Source organism: Camelus bactrianus, chromosome 1 (assembly GCF_048773025.1).
Source record: "Camelus bactrianus isolate YW-2024 breed Bactrian camel chromosome 1, ASM4877302v1, whole genome shotgun sequence".
NCBI lineage: Eukaryota > Metazoa > Chordata > Mammalia > Artiodactyla > Camelidae > Camelus > Camelus bactrianus.
Window position 1 is genome coordinate 98546885 of NC_133539.1, and position 16528 is coordinate 98563412.

Genomic DNA, 16528 nt, shown 5'->3' on the forward strand with positions numbered 1-16528 from the left:
CTATCATCACCACTTCGGAAATCAAGTCAGCATTTCCGCTTCTAAGCATACACCCTCTAACTCTCCACACATGCAGGGGAAATGTGTGAAAATGTTTACTGCAGCATTGTTAACTGGCCATGGAATGCTGTTTTTCTAGAATAAAGGAAATGGCATTTTCCCCCTCATTCTGTTCGTGACCACTTCTCACTCTCGGCGAGGTCTCTGATGGAGGCCTGTAAGGCAGCTGGCCCATCTAGGGGACACATGACATCACAGATACTTGTCTTTTCCTTGGCCCCATCTGCTGGAAATAGTAACTAAGTCCTTTGCCTAAGCTGGTAGGAGAGGAGCTGTAGAAAATCAGATTAGCAGGAGAGAAACGATTAGTCTTTATTTTCTTGTTTCCAGCCTGCAAATACAGATTGTTAAATATGCCTGTTCCCTAATCCTCATTAGGAAATTTTGAAGAATAGCAGGACAGGAAAAAAACCATGGGAATTATGAGAGAACACCACCACTAAAATAATACAAAGTCAGAATCGTTCCTTCTAATTCAGACTATCTTACATGGTTAGAGGTGGTTGAATTAGAAATTTTCCATTAAATAATTTTATTCCTAGTTTTATGTGGATGGATGCCACATATACAACCCAAAATATATCTTTTTATTTGGCATTTTCTTTTTGTTGGATTTGCAGATAAAATAATTTAAATGGAATAACCAGAACATGAAATCATTTTGCATTCAGTGGTGTCTCTAGGAATGGTTAAGTTCATTGGTATATTTATGTAAGAAGGCAAAGCTTTCACTAAAAAATAATCTAATGGCAATGTCATGCACCACTAACTCTCTACCACAAGGAGTTTTATTTTCAGGTCCAGAGACATGGGATTACAGGTCAGTGATAGGCAAAGTGTTTTTGAAGTGTACCAAAGACACCAAAGAAATCTGTTGGGTGTCCAGGAGGAACTGATATCAAATGCAGGTTTTTAATGATTAGAGTTCTAGTCATAGCCGCCAACTGAGATGGCTACCAGACCAACCACTGAGGATTGAATCATGGACCTAACTTCTTTAAAAATCTCTCTTGTGAAAACATTTCACTACATTTCAAAGCATTTTAAGTCTTTAAACCATCTAAGTTAAAAAAAGTTCCGTTTATTTTCCTCTTCTAGCATCCATTCTAAATACATCTCTAGTCTGCCTGTCAGTTTATACTCTTCAAAACTTGCTTTCTGGATCCTGGCCTGTTTGCTGTGTCTTGAATATGCCAGCATAGTACTGCCCCAGGGCCTTTGCATTTGCTCTGCCCTCTCCACAGAGCAATCCTCCAGATGTCCACATAGTTCCTTTCTTCTTACTGCGAAGGCTTTCCCTAAGCACCCTTTAAAAACTGCACCCTTCTCCCTCACTGCTTCCACACTCTTATTTCCATTCTTCATGTCATCCAACATACTATATACTTTACTTGTTTTTCTGACTACATGCACTAGGATATAAGTCCTATGAGGGCAGAGATTTTTGTCTGCTTTGCTCCCACTTTGTCCTTAATGCTGAGAATAGTGAGTGGCATGTAGGTGTCCAACACAGATACTTATTGAATGAATAACAGCAGAATCTGTTGCACACTGCAGCCCTAAATAGGAATACTTGTGTTCAATGTAATTTTCATTCAGAAGAATTTTTACTGTCATGACATTTCTTTGATATTCCTATTTTACAGTCAGAGAAAGAAACTTTAGGGTTACCTCACACTCATTCAGTAATAAACTTCTAGGTCACAACAGCTGCAAAATGAAATGCCATCAGGGTTTAGGCAGTTAAATAAATGTGTGAAATACCTGTTATAAGGCATTAAGGAATAGAGGGGTCTGTGACAAATAGTTGAGTTCATATACTATTACTTAAAGGCATTCAGACTTGAAAAAGAAATTTAAACATAGCCCTATCTGAAAAAAAAAAAAATCTGTTTACCTGTGGTTTCAAAGGCCCACTTTGTCTGTCAGTTTGTGTCCAATAGGACCATGAAGAAATTTTCTAAATCACATTGTTTTTTCTACCTCTTTCCAACTATATACTCAGGCTTGGGTATGTGCCTAACGCCACATAAGGACAGGAATACTCAACTGATCAAATCTAATTACATTTGCTTCCCAGCTAAATTGTATACCACCTTCCCCTCTTGTGAGGGAAATTGCCCCTCTTGGGTCCTCAGCATCTGATTATTGCAAACCTAATTGATTTGCGACATTTCATTAATAAAGTTAACTAAAACTAATTATGCATATTGAATAAAAGTTTCCTGTGAAATGAATTATTCTATTTAGCTTAAGGGTTTTTAATTGTTAGAATGAATTGCTGAGGAGGATTGCAGCATTACTTTCTCTTGGGATCTTTGTGTGTGTGTGTGTGTGTGTATGTGTGTGTGTATATATTTCAACCAATATGGGTTGATGGATGGTGACACCATAGAAACTGAAAAAAGAAAAAAAAAAATTAAATATGAAAGTTAAAGATATAAAAACACCCTCCTGAGAAGATAAAAATCACAAAATAGGTTACACGTAGATCTCTTCATTTTAAGATGTCAAATTAGGTCTGTTACATTTGTCATATAAAGGAAGCTAAAATCAATTTTTAAATTTATTGACATTTATTACTTTATTCATAAAGTAATTTTCCTTCACTTAATTGGTACATGTTGTATTTCTCACCCTTTAATTCAGAGGCTGTGTGTCTAATGCATCCATCTAATTAAACCTAAATTCTAGCAGAAATCCAGGGGGAGCCTCTGCTACTTCAGCTGCCCCAGACCTAGAAGATGCACTGTGGGCCAGTACTTCTTACAGGGCCATTTCCATCATCCTCTGTTTGTTCAGTTGGGTATAGATGAGTATGTTCTATGTAAAATGAAGATGAGCATTCATTAAAACAAAGATGAGCATTCATTAAAAGTTCAGAGTTGGGTTAAATATGGCTGGGCCATTAGATTATAGAATAATCTTATGTATCACACAAGAAGCTTCTGTCATCAGTGACTTGAATTTGCATTGCTTTCACACTGCCAAAGCAGGTTGGATTTTCTGCTTTGTATTGTTAAGGGAGACAGTTGTTTTATCCTTTTGATCTGTACACTGACTTCACTGGACAGACCAAAAGGCAGCAAAATACCCATCTTGTTCTTCCTCTTTGGCCTGGAGCATCACCGAGAAGCCGAGGGTCAGACTCTAGGCCAAAAGACAGCCTTTACCCACTGCCTTGGCTTTATCTACAGTAGCTTTGTTTACTTTTTTATGGTGGCCTCTGATGTGTGCGGAAATATTTTGGTTTTGCCTGGATAAGATTTTGCTCTTGACTGGATTTTGGACTTGCAGTATGAGCTTGTTCCTGTTGTCCCAGGGACACCCTGAGTGAGACCAGTATTTTGTTTAAATTCTGGAAAGGTGCCAAAGACCTAGTTCCAGATAACGGGTTACCTTCTGTCAGGTCTGCACTGTACTGTTACATTCCTGAGATATCCTAGATCTTTCTTGAATTTAAAAAAATCACTCCTATATATCTAACTCTTCTTAAGAACCTTAAAAGGAATGACTAGCTAGTTGAAGGTAGAGGATAACAGCACTTTTGGTACTAGTGAAAAGTTCTTCCTGTGAGCAGTACCGAACTGCTAAATTTAGAGACTAATTCTCTGACTCTTTTCATTTTTGAAAATATTAATAGTAATCCAGTTTAAATTAGAATCTCTTATATGGTTGTAAGCTAAACATATCTAGCTATATTATTTAAACATAGGAACAATGTTACTGTAGATAAACTGTATGAATAACAGGTTATTTGGAATAGATTCTTTATTCTATAAAGAAAGCTATTTTTTTCCACAAATGGCTAACCTTTACTTTGCCTTTTTTCCATTGGTAAGACTCTGAGATTCATATTTAACAATTCTAAACTGGGCCCAAACTTCTATTATTTATGCTTTCACTGAAAAATGATACTATTAAATGTATGAAGGGAATATTGGCTGGATATTTATATGTCTTTTTCACAGCTATTTATACTGTTTCCAAACCTTGATGCTTCAGTGACTCAAAGACAAAATTAAAAAAAAAAATTTTTGGCTTGTGTAACATACAGCCATTAGTCCAGGAATCAAATTTAATTGAACTACTAAGTATAAGTGACTGGAAAGTAATTGAGACTGATATTAAAAGAGTAGGATCATGTTAGGAGGAAAATGGTGACCAACAAGTTTAAGAATACACTATAAAAAGGGTGATTATATTAATTAAAAATTATAAACAAACTATTGTTATCTGATATATATATATATATATATATATATAATTTTGAAATCAAAATGGAGACTATTAATATATTACTTATTTCCATAAAAAAGAAAAAAGAAATAAATGGTCCAATATATATTTTGCTTGGCTTACCAACTGCTTAAAAAATGTAAGTCAGCTTTAGTTAAATATACAACTGAGACATACCTATCATTGTAGGAAAAATAAAATCTCACAGAATATAAAGGATAAAGAAAAAATATTGGACTTTAGAAATTATCTGACATCTTTTCTTGTTTTGCTTACTTAGACATGTCAGTGATTTAGGTAAAAAAGCCAACAGCCACATATTAGCTCAACATAGCTGTGTACCACTTTTCACAATTTTTAAGAAAATAAAAATCTCTGACTTTAGAAGAGTACATAAAATATTTAAATAAATATTTAAAATAGTTAATTCCACACATTTTGCTATGCAAATAAATAGGACAAAGAAAAAGGGACCTGTGAGAACTGTATACCAGATAACCTCCAATGGAGAAAATTAGAGTTTAAAATTTCCAAATAAGTGTAAAAGAGCACAAAACTTTCTTACCAAGTAGCAATGAAGTCCACTGCATTATTAATAATTTGTGTATAATAGTACTGTCTAATAGAATTTTCTGTAATGATAGAAATGTTCTATATCTGTGCCATTCAATACAGTAGCCACTGACTACATGTGCCTATTGAGAACTTGAAATGTGGTTAGTACACCTGAAGAACTGAATTTTTAATTTCATTTATTATAATTTAAATAGCCATATGGGGCAAATGGCTACCATATTGAACAATGCAGGTCTGTAGATTTTAAGCCACTGAATATGGTTTTATTCTTTTACGTGTCCTAACCAGGTTTTTCCAATTTTCATAAGTAGATTTCAATCTAAATATTTTTGGTTCTATAAAACAAGCTCTGAAATGCTGTTTACATGTTACTGGTTTCAATCAATAAGAGATCAAAGTTCTGTAGCTGTAAGTTGGTGGAAGTTTCAAAGTGACAATACAAAGTTCAGAAGGACCTTCCGAAAACACTTTCTATATTTCAGTACAGTGACCATGGACTGGGATGGGGCCTCAGAGATGCTTCCACAGGAAATCAAGGGCAGTGTTGCTAGTTAGTGGCAGAATTGGCATGGAATCAGTTCTTTAACAAAAGCTGACTTCTTAGAATTAAGCATGTTTTGCTTATTTGTCTGAAACCTAAAGATTTGAAAAAGTTTAAAAGTTTACAGAATTTTTTTCAGTATTTTCTTATTTGTAAGCAAAATGTCATCATTGTCTGGGAAGTTTTGCTACAAATGTGTGATGTTATCAGAAACCAAGGGGCTTCCAAAATACAGGGGAGGAGAGGCTGGTCGAAGAATTATTCCTGGCAGGAGCCCCCATCTCCCCCAACATTACTGTCCCGGTTCTTCTGCTCTGAGGCTGATGGGGTATTACAGACAAAGAGCTCCTTCTGTTCAGCACTCTTAGGATGTAAAATAAAGATTCCAGTCTTAGTGTCTTCCTAACTAGGACATATTTTTAATGTACTTTTTCCAGAGCTGGATTTTTTCTGAAAACACGCGCAGCCCAGCTTCCTAAGTTTAACTATACCTCACGAAAAAACCCCTAAGGATTTCCAGTGGCACAGCTCTGTAGAATGTTACTATTTCTGTCTCCAAGATTAAAGCAGTCCTAAATAGTTTCCTAATACCACTGTGGAGTGCCTTCCAGCAAGTGTTTCTTACCTGCCAATCAAAAAGACCAGTCACCTCTAACATATGTCTGCCCACCACCACTGATCTTATCTACCTCAGCATATTCAGAAGGGGACAAGCTACTCTTCATTCTCCTTGGAGGAACTAGGGAGTGTCTCCCCTGTTAATCTGGGAAGCTGAGGGCTTGTTCTTTGAGCCGAGTTTACTTCAGGAGGAAAAAATCCTGCTAGCCGAGTCTCTTTATGAAAGCTATCCTACGGGCCCATGTGGCAGGAGCTGGACTGACAGAGCATCCCCGGCTGCTCTCTCAGGTTTTGAGTGAAGTGCCCTGCTGTGTGACTCCATGGAACTCATGCCTACCAGTGGGCTAAGCTGCATGGGAATGAAAGGGTGCCTCTGCATCCAACTCCAGAGCCCCTTCCCCTATATCTTATTGGAGTAAGGGAGACGTTTGTAGGTTCATAGTCTTTAGACCTGTGCATCTAGAACTGAGTGCTGGGGCATCGCAGAACTCAAGTCCCCCATTTGGTGGCTGGGGAGAGAGCACGGTCATCTCCCTCCTGACCCTCCTAAAGCCCTACATAGTATGGAAAGTGCTGCTCAGAGACATCACCTCTAACCACAAGGAGATCCTTGCCAAGGGGTTGCAGATCTCTCACATGGTTTATCATCACTACATGAATATCTTGGTAATTCTGACACTTTACATTTAAATTCATACAAATATATATGTTTTTAAGCTGCATATTAGAAGGGATGAGTTAAGATTGGAATTTCATTCTTTTCTGCTGCTTCTGTTTGTCATGTAACAAAGGCCTGTGTGGCTTCTTGTGCCATCTTCACTGTTGACATGTTAGAGAAAATTGCGGACAGATACGATGTTACAGGTGTAGAACATTTACCTGGATGCAGACCTTCTGGGATGGAGTCAATGACTTATTCAGATAAAAACTCAGCCATTTTAGACCAATTTATCATGTATCAAATCTGGAAAGAAAAAAAAAGATTAAAATGATTCACTGAATATGGTCAGACTTTTATTTTCTAATTTACAGAATAAGCATTAACACTACATCTTAAGAATGTTTTTAAAGGGAATGAAGCCATCTGGGCCACATCAAGAACATATTTTTCCTTATATAGAGTTAGGCTCTACTAAGTGGCTGTCTGTCATGGGATCTCGTCCTCCTCCTGATTATAGTCAACATTGTCCCTCGACCCTTGTAGATGAACACCAGAGAAGGAGAAAAAAGGATCTTTTGGGGTAAAAAATAGCATAATCCTCTAAGGCATTTCTGTAGAGATAACTACTAAATATAAGAAATATTAGATTTTTACTTGTGAATCTACAGTAAAACTTTGATACGTGATTCTTTTTAATATAAAGTTTATGTAAGTATTGTTGTATCACAATTTAAAACAAATCTTAAAAAATATTTTTTATGTTTTAATTTTTCATAGAAGTAATACATGCATGTGGTATAAATGTCATTAAAGAAAAGTATAAAATAAAAGTACCTCCTGAAAAAAAATAAAAAGACCCAGGAAAAAAATAGTACACATCTTTTAACCCTCACTAATTGCCTCTCCTGATCCACTTCTCAGAGATACTTATTACTAATAGTTTGCTATGTACCTTTCTAGGACTTTAAAAAATGTATACACATGCATATAAAGGTGTATATCCATGTTTTAAAATTTTGTACACCATATAGTCTGTGTGTTTTTTAACTTGATAATATGGCTAGCAGAACTTTCTGCGTCACAATACATAAACTTATCTCTTTCGTTTTGATAGCTATTTGGTAGCCCATTCATTGCACTAAAATATGATATTTATCCAGCCCCAGGGCTTTTTTTTTTTTTTTCAGTTTCCCATTTTGGATGCTTAAAAAAAGCCTCAATGATCATATTTTGTACTTACATGATTATATCAGTAGAAAAAGTTCCAAACATAATTGTTGATGCAAATTGTTTATACATTCTAAGTTTTTGAAAGATATGTACAAACTGTCCTCTATAAAGGTTACATGAATTTATAATACCAAAAATCTGGCTTGTAGCAAACCTTAAATTTTTCCTAAGTCTGATAAGTGAAAAGTACATTTTTGTTTTGATTTGCACTTCTTTAGTTATGAATGATGTTGAGCTTCTTTTTGTTTTCTCATTTTTTGTAGTTATTTTTCTATTAGTTTGCCCAGTCATGGCCTTTGCTCAATTTTCCATTGGGTTGTTCACTGTTTCTCATTTTAAAGAGCTTGTATTATATTAAAGAAATTGGCATTTTACATGTGATGTGTGGCAAATAGCTTTCCCAAGTTCCTGTTTATCTTTTGACTTTATGGTGCTTTTTACAATACAGCCATTTAAATTTTTTTATGTAGCCAAATTCATCAATATTTTTCATTATGGATTTGGAGATTTTTTTAAGTAAGAATTTTTTTTTTTTTAAGTTAAAGACTTACTCAAGAAGACTGCGTATAGGTTACTTTTTTTTTTTTTTAACAACAGTGTATACCAACTTCACTATCACATAGTGATACGGGAGAATTTTGACATTAGAAGGACCTATTTTTATCCCTATTTCTTGTTTTTTTTTTTGTTATAGCAAAAAAAATCCCATTAGATGATTTTTTCCTATAAAATACCACTATGGTGTAAAATCTGTGGACTCTACTATACATTGGGGAAAAAAATAGAGACAGGGTCAGATTTACCAATATCATTCTCTAGAGGGTTAATAGTGGTTTTCTAAGATCTGAAATCTAGAGTGAGTTAGAAGGAAAGTAAAATAAATTCCAAGTCAAACAAAGTATGAAATACAGTAGAGGTTCATTATAGGAAAATTTGAAAGCACATGCAAAAGAAAAAAAGGTGGGGGTAAAGAAAAAGTCACCTTTGATCTTAACCTTGATCTTAATAATCCTGAAAAGCTTTTAAGATTTGTTACATATTTTTCCTAGTGTTCCTTATTTGTTCCACAAATATACAGGCATTTAAAAAAATATCAGTGATTTTGCACAAATCAGTGCTAATACAACTTTTTTTGTTAGAATATCAATGACCCAAGTAAGACCTTAATGGAACCTTGACAAGAATCTGCCACACACACACACACAGATGCACACACGCACGCACACACGCACACACAGGCTCACACCTGATTTATGTTTTATACATCTTTATATTTACTTATGATTACCTTTCCTTGTCATTAAATATTTTAAAATCTATATATAAATATATGATGACCATATAATATTCTATCATACTGCTTAACCTAGTGGGAATTTAAAAGAATAGATTTGTATTTCTCTCAGAAATCCATTCTATCAAATGCTAGAATACATTCAGGAAATCATTACGTAGGAATCACATCAGATTCTTTTCCATTCCTGATAAAGTGGCAGCAATTAACTGTGTGAAGGTCAAGTGCTGGAAGACATCATGATACAGTGTGTTTTATGTGAAGTGACATCATTTGAATGGAAAGAGAATTAGATTATTAAAGCTGGGTCAGTGGAACATTCCTGTTCTAGGGACACACCATGTAGATTTAGAAGCATGTAAGATGCATTTGAATTGTATAGCAAGAAAAGTTTGGATCAAAAAGTGAAGAAAAGAATACGTAAGATAAAATTGTAAATGTATGAAGTTTACCAGAAGAAATGCTGTGAGATTTTTTAAAATTTATTTAGGAAAAAACCTGATACAGATTAAATTCAGCCACAGTCACAAATATTTAGGTTTAGTAAGACCATCAGGACTGTAAAGAATCCTAAGAGGATCATCAGTACTTTATCATTTATTAGCACTAGGACATTCTGCCTGCTATGTGCAGGATGTCTCCTGGGCACGAATTTCCCTCTAAGCTCTCACTACTTGGCTTTATGGCATCTCTGGGTTGATTTTTGCCCTAAGCCATGACTTACAAGTTAGACAGTGTACTATTAGTGCTGCCGAAAGTTCTAGATCTAAGCAGTTGGTGAATTTCTGTCTCCCAAGGATGTCCTTTTATCATGGAAAAAATCGTGGCTGCTCAGTACCGTTGACACACCTCTCCTCTCAAACATGATCAGAAGGAACCTAGACTCACCTCAGTCTTTTGACCAACATCAGTGAACCCCTGTCAAAACAACAGACATTTGACCAGATCCTCCTGACAGCTCTCAGAGAATCTGTATACACTGGGAGAAATCTTTCAGAGACTGAATCATTTGGGGAGTCACTGGCTTAAAATAAATCACCCTTGCTTGCAGACTGACTGGTTAGTAACCCTATTCAACTAAAGTTTTGTAAACCATGCTTATAGATAAAAAGTGTTTATATCAAAAGCGGAAACAGTGATACGTAATTTGAGTTGGAATGCAGAACAGTTTATGTATGTAGGAAATGGCTTGTTCAATTCAAGACAAGTTTTTAAAAAAAAAAAAAGTTCATCAGAACACTAAAAGGTTAAAAAAAATAAATTTCAAATAATGATGGGAAAAACAGAGATATCAAATCTTAAGGTTTAAATAATGGGCTTTCTTAGTTCCTGTATTTATTTCCCAGTTAAAGAAGGAATTTCTAGAGTTCTTCATTATTGCAGTTAAAGGTAAGATGACAGGCAAACATCATAACCAAAATGGAATAGATCTTGTTTTTTCTATGAGGGAAGTAGAACTTGATTTCCAATTGTAACTTTAAATAAATTCTCAAATAATTGGCCTTCAAAAGCAGGCAGCCTGGTGTGGAACAGACAGTGTGGGTGGCAGCTCAGAGCACAGGAATCAGAAATTTGTGTTTAAATCTTGATTCTACCAGTTACCACATTTTGATAAGCTACTTATCTTGTTATTACTCAGTATCCTGGTCTATAACATGGGGGTAAAGCAGTAGCCATTACATAGAGATGTTGTGAGGATTAAATAAAACACAGTATTTAAAGGCTGAACATTGTTTGGCATATTGTATGTGCTCAATAAATGTTAGCTTTATTAAAAATGTTAGTTTATTAAAAAGCCAAGAAAATAACCTCTAGGGAATCATTCTGAACAAGCCAGAGGTACTGTTCACTCATGCGTCTCTAGCTTTAATGTGCATTTGAGTCACATGGGGATCTGGTTAAAATGCAGATTCTAATTCAATGGCTTGGGTAGGGTCTGAGGTTCTGTGATTCTGATAAGCTCCCAGGTGATGCCCGTGATGCTGGTCTGTGGGCCTTGACACCCGAAGTAATTGTGGATGGTTGTTTCTAATTTGTAATAGATATGGACATTCTCAATAGGCGGAAAGGGGGAAAGGAGGGAAAAGGAAGATGCCGACAATATGTACAGATTTAAAACTGCTCCCCAGGTGATTGTCATACGCTTGCCTTACCTGCTTCCTAAAGCCTGAAGAACCACTGATTTGGTATTTCAACCTTTTATTCTGTTTCATTTCTCTTTTTCTTACCTTCCCCTTGCCATTACAGCTTTAGACTAAAAAATGGTATTAATACTTAGTTCCCCATTAAGTAAGACTAAAGTATCGATTTTAAGTCATTTTATTGTGTGTAATAGGAAATGGTTTCGCTCTAACATTTCTCTTCTACAATATAAGCATCTGAAAATGTATTTAATATTTTCCATAGCTTTAACCAAAAACAAACAGGCAAAAAGGGACTTGTAGAGCATTTAGTAATAGAATACAAGGATGGAATTGGATGTAGTGCATACTATCAAAGGAGTAACAACGCCATGGGGAGGGGAAGATTGTGGTGGTTATTATGGAAGTGGCCAGAATCAGTGTAACCACATTCAACATTTCCCCTTGGTCTGAAAGGTAGGAGGGTTGTTTTTAAATGGCTGCGCAGCCCAGTGGCATTGAGATGATTAAAGAGACCCGTGTCTAAATATGTACTTAGCTTGACCAACACCTCTCTAGGGCAAAGACCGTTTTTATACTTTGGTATGTCCTCAGGGCCTGATATCACTCCGATCCATTATATTTTCTCTGTAAATATCTTCTGCTATTGTTGATGTATTTCATAGATATAACCCTTCATTTTCCAAGGTAGATAAGAGGAGCTTTGATTAATATAAAATGGAAAATAGCTAAAGAAAACTTAGAGAGCAAATTAGCAATCATAAACTCTCTTTAAAAGTACACAACTGAATGTGTATTCTCCAGTATTCTTACTGTGAAGTTAACTAGTCAATGTACTTTAATTCACTTATCTAAATAAGATTTTAACATTATTTGATGAAGAACAAAGCAGCTTATATGTGTATAAAATGAATAAGAAATCACACAAAAGCTGACCCAATGAATGATTATTAATTCTGTGATTTAAAATTTTAAGGACGTCTAGAATTGGGACTTGGAATATGAAGGCACAATGGGATTCTGAAAAAAATGAGGCATATCAATTTCTTACTCATTTTCCAATTTGTGTTGGAAAAGTAATTAAATGTGAGATCAGCCAGACAATTTAAAATATTCCTAGTTATAGGAAGGAAAATCAAACAGTAACTGGCAGAGTCTAGACATTTATTTTTACTTAAGACATTTAGATGATACATCTGTTTAGGAGCCAAATAAATAAAAACAAACTCTTCTAAACTAAGCTATAAAAATAACGTAATATAAAGCAGCCATACAGCATTTACAATATATAGTGAATTCTTTATTAGTAAAACAGTTTGAAGAACTTTTGGTTTTCATATTAAAGGGAAGTTTTTCCCCTGTGATCATCTGCTATGAAGAGAAAGAATCAAAATTAGAAAAACTTTTAATGTTAATACAACCACAGCTAATAGCAGGATTCACTTGTCATTTTTATGATTGTTCTAAGTATACACTTTTTTCTAATTGTCAAATTTGTCATTAAAGTAACCATCAACTAACATAGCATTTGGCAAATTTATAGCTCTTTATTTTATTTTATTTTTTTGCTGTGATTTGTTTTAGGTGTATTTTAGAGCTTTAATAGGATAATGGTAGTCATTTGCCAAATCAGTTGAATCTTACCTTAAATCCCCATAGATACTCCCTGATTTAAGATGGCTTTATATAATAAGCCATTGAAAAGTTGATTTTTAGTAAATAAAATCTCTGTTATGTGAATGAAACAGAAAATGTAAAGTGATAGCTAAATTTAGGCTGGAAATGGAACAGAATTTACTTTTGCTTATGGGAGCTTTAATATACTGTTTTAATAAGCACCTATGTGAAAAGAAACACAAACCATGTAATCCAATGATTTAGGCAATTTTGAAAGAGAAATTTTATAACCATTTTGAAGAAAAATAATAGTACTTTCCAATGGTGATAGGTTAAAAGCTGATTTTTCCAATTTGCTAGGTAACATGGGAGAAGTGTTTATAACCCAGACTTGTCTGTTTTGTCATATTTTGTTGCTCTGGCTGTATATTTGTTTATTGCTACAGTGTGTCTTCAAGACAGCTTTTTAATTTTCACAACACTTGGATTTACTTCAAACTTCTAAATAAAATTCTTATTTGGGAGGCTCTCTGGCTTTGCCCATTCATGACTGAGCAGGAAAAGGACTAGGGAAACTAGCGAGCTTGGAGCTAAAGACCAGGTGCCTGCGTCTGGCAGCCAAAATCTCTAAATGTGATGGGACTTGATCTTGGTCCCTGTAACAAATTTGAAAGCAAAACACAGCAACTGTCATCTGCTTGTAAAGGACTGTGTGACAGCACAGATAAAACTACAGGAGACACGCATCATGCATCTTAACTCCTTCTCACCGAAGTATTTCACCTGGGCTTTAGATAAGCAACAGATTGAATTTTCTTTCATTGTTTTCCCTCTAGTGTAGGGCAAACAACTAGTCATAGTAACAACAAAAACAGTAATAAGCAGCAGCAGCAGCAGCAGCAGCAGCAGCAGCAAAAACCCCCAAATTATGTACACTCATACACACACAACTCTGACCCAAACTGGGAAAAGGAAAAGACAAAAAAAGTAAGAAACATGAACAATCCACAAAATCACAGTTTGAACACTGGAGCAGAGTAAGAGAGAGAGAGGGGAAAGATTTAAGCTCGGAGCTCTTGGGATGCAGAGCATTGCCGAAGCAACAGTGGCTGAAGGACCCTTTATAAATCTCAAGGAAGATAAACTTTCCCTTCCTTTGGCATCCTTGGAAGAAAACCAGTTTTCTTCTGAGCTGATTCAGTTTAAGGTTGAAGAAGAACTGAGCTAGAAATAAAGGCCTCATGATGGGCACAAAGAACAACGAAGTCAGGAAATAAAAAGGAGAAAACAGAGTAGATAACAGACTTGACACTAAAAATCATGAAACTTCAGCAAATGGTGAGACCTTGCAACTGGGGCCACTCCCTGAGCCTTAAACCAGGTTGTAGGAAGAGCCAGTTGTGATTTGCGGAGGGACACTTGGACCTAATGATTTTCCAGGGCAGAAAATTTACCGGGAGAGCTATTTAGACAGCTTTGAGGGCCACAGACATGGGCTAACGGGGTAGTTATTTTAAACTTTTATTTTTTAAGCAATAACTAGGCAACAAAAGGAATCAAGGAATTCTGTCATTGGAGGGAAACTTACAGGCAGGGACTTGAGGTTCAGAGTTGTGAAATAACTCTAACAGCACATGGCCAGATAAGTAAGAGTCTCCATTCCCAGCGCCCTGTGCTTCCCTGCCCCTGCACTATCTTCCAGAAGGGTTGTGGAATCCACCACAGCCTGAGGAGAGATTATCCACATGGGGCCTTTAGAGCTAGGGAAACACTGCAGGGTACAAGGAAAACCGGCAGTTTCTGTTTTAGAGAAGACTTATAAAGGCATTATAGCTTATGCTAAAGGGAATACATCTGAGGACCCAGGATCCTTCGGTGGCAACTACCAAGAGAATCACGTTGGGGATGAGGCACCTTTAGGAGATGTAAATTGCTAAAAAAAAGTTATAGAACAGAGCAGCAGGGTGCCAGATTTCCTGCCTCCCTCACTGTTACATTCTCTTCTTGGAATGACACTAGAAGTAAATGTAGCCAAGTTGCAAATGTGATCCCAGGGGAAAGTGAGCACCCAAACTTTGACCAGGAAGAGAGGGCTCCAGAGGGCCACTCCTGAGTGATTCTTAATGAGGCCATCAGCAAAGATTAGGTAAAGAGGCCCTAGGTGGCTTCATTAGCCAAGTCTCTGATGGCTGCCCGAAGACAGGGCAGGAGATGCTTTGGGAAAGACTTGCTGAGGCCTTCTGGAGACGTAGCATCTGGCACTGTGGAGATACTTGGCCGGACTTTAAGAGACTTGGAGAATGGGGTGCTAGGTAGAGGAGTGGATGAAGGGAAGGGGCCAGCAACAGGCTCTGTTGGAAGCAAAAGAGCTCCTAAAATCTCTCAGTTACAAAAGTGCGCTGGACAGGGTTGTGGGGATTGGGGTGTGGAGAAGCCCAGGTTTTTCCCCTCCCCATTTAGATGAGTCAAAGAGCACTTTATCTAGGTGGAGACTTTGCCCTACGTGGGGGCGGCGTCGGAGAACCCACCGATATGGTTTGCAGGGAGGGGTGTGGGGGAGGTGAGCCGTGCTGGTGCATGGCCAGGGAAACAGTGTGGGGACACTCTTAACTTCACTTTAGAAGTGGCACAGCTTTTAAATGGACGCCCTGCGGAGTCGTACACTCAGGTTACGGTTAAAAGACAAGAGTTAACTAGAAGCCTCGGGAAGAAAGTTTACTTGGTTGCATACCATTTCTACAGATTTCTTGCTTGAGCTCGATAGAATTTGGTCAAATCGGAATGAAATTTCGGGAGCAGGCAGCAAACAAACTCAAATCGTTTCTTCCCAACACAGATGCCCTTCATCAGATTTGGGTAAGGGCGGTCAGCTTCGGGTCGGGGTGGGCGCCGACTGGAAATAACTCTCTCGCGCCTTCGTTCCCGGGATCCTCCCGGCACAGCACCCCCAGTTGACACTTTGGCCTGAAAGTGACCACCCCTGTCCCCAAACCCCGAGCCTGACGGCCAGTCCGCGCCAACTCACCCGCACCCAGGATGCTGCGCCCACGGCCGACAGAGCTGGCGGCGCTGGTTCGGGGCGTGGGCGCGCCGCCTCCGCGTTCCGGCTGTGCGCCCTCACTCCCGGGGTCCGCTCGGGCTCCTCCCCATGGATCGCCGCCTCCCGGCCGCTGAACTGCTAGTCGAGCGTCCGCCCAGACGCTCTGTCGCCCACTGCCTGGGGCGCTTGGCTGACAGGCGCAGGAATCATCCTCTATGAGGCAGCTTCAAATTTATAGCGAGGGGCGTTGCTGCTTCATGGGTTCCAGGGGCGAGGCTGTTTAGCACTCCCTCCTCCTCTGCCCCGCCCGGGAGACCCTCTTGGCCCAACCCCCTTTCCTCTCCAGATGCTGGCGGAAGTGGGATGATGCCACTGTCATCCCAGAGTCATTTATTAGATCTTCGCACCTGGCCCCTGAACCCGGCATCAAGGGAGGGAGTGGAGAAACGGAGCAGGGCTGGGGATGCAGGAGCAGCCATTCACACCTAGACAGATTTTCTCTCTTTTTTTT

At 37.7% G+C, this 16528-nt stretch overlaps 1 protein-coding gene across 7 annotated transcripts in view; it reads right to left on the reverse strand.

Annotated features, from left to right (window-relative positions):
• The window catches only part of AGTR1 (angiotensin II receptor type 1), a 42584-nt gene extending 26257 nt beyond the window's left edge, over positions 1 to 16327 (reverse strand). For 3 of the 7 annotated variants that reach the window (XR_012509053.1, XR_012509057.1, XR_012509058.1), the window contains exons 1-2: positions 16003 to 16320; positions 6914 to 6998 (exon numbers count right to left, since the gene is read on the reverse strand). The gene's annotated coding sequence lies outside the window, so the exon portion shown is untranslated. Of the gene's footprint in view, positions 1 to 6913; positions 6999 to 16002 lie in introns of all 7 variants that reach the window. The other 4 variants (XM_074369849.1, XM_074369855.1, XR_012509054.1 and 1 more) reach the window with 3 other exon arrangements.
• Between the last annotated feature and the right edge of the window lie 201 nt (positions 16328 to 16528).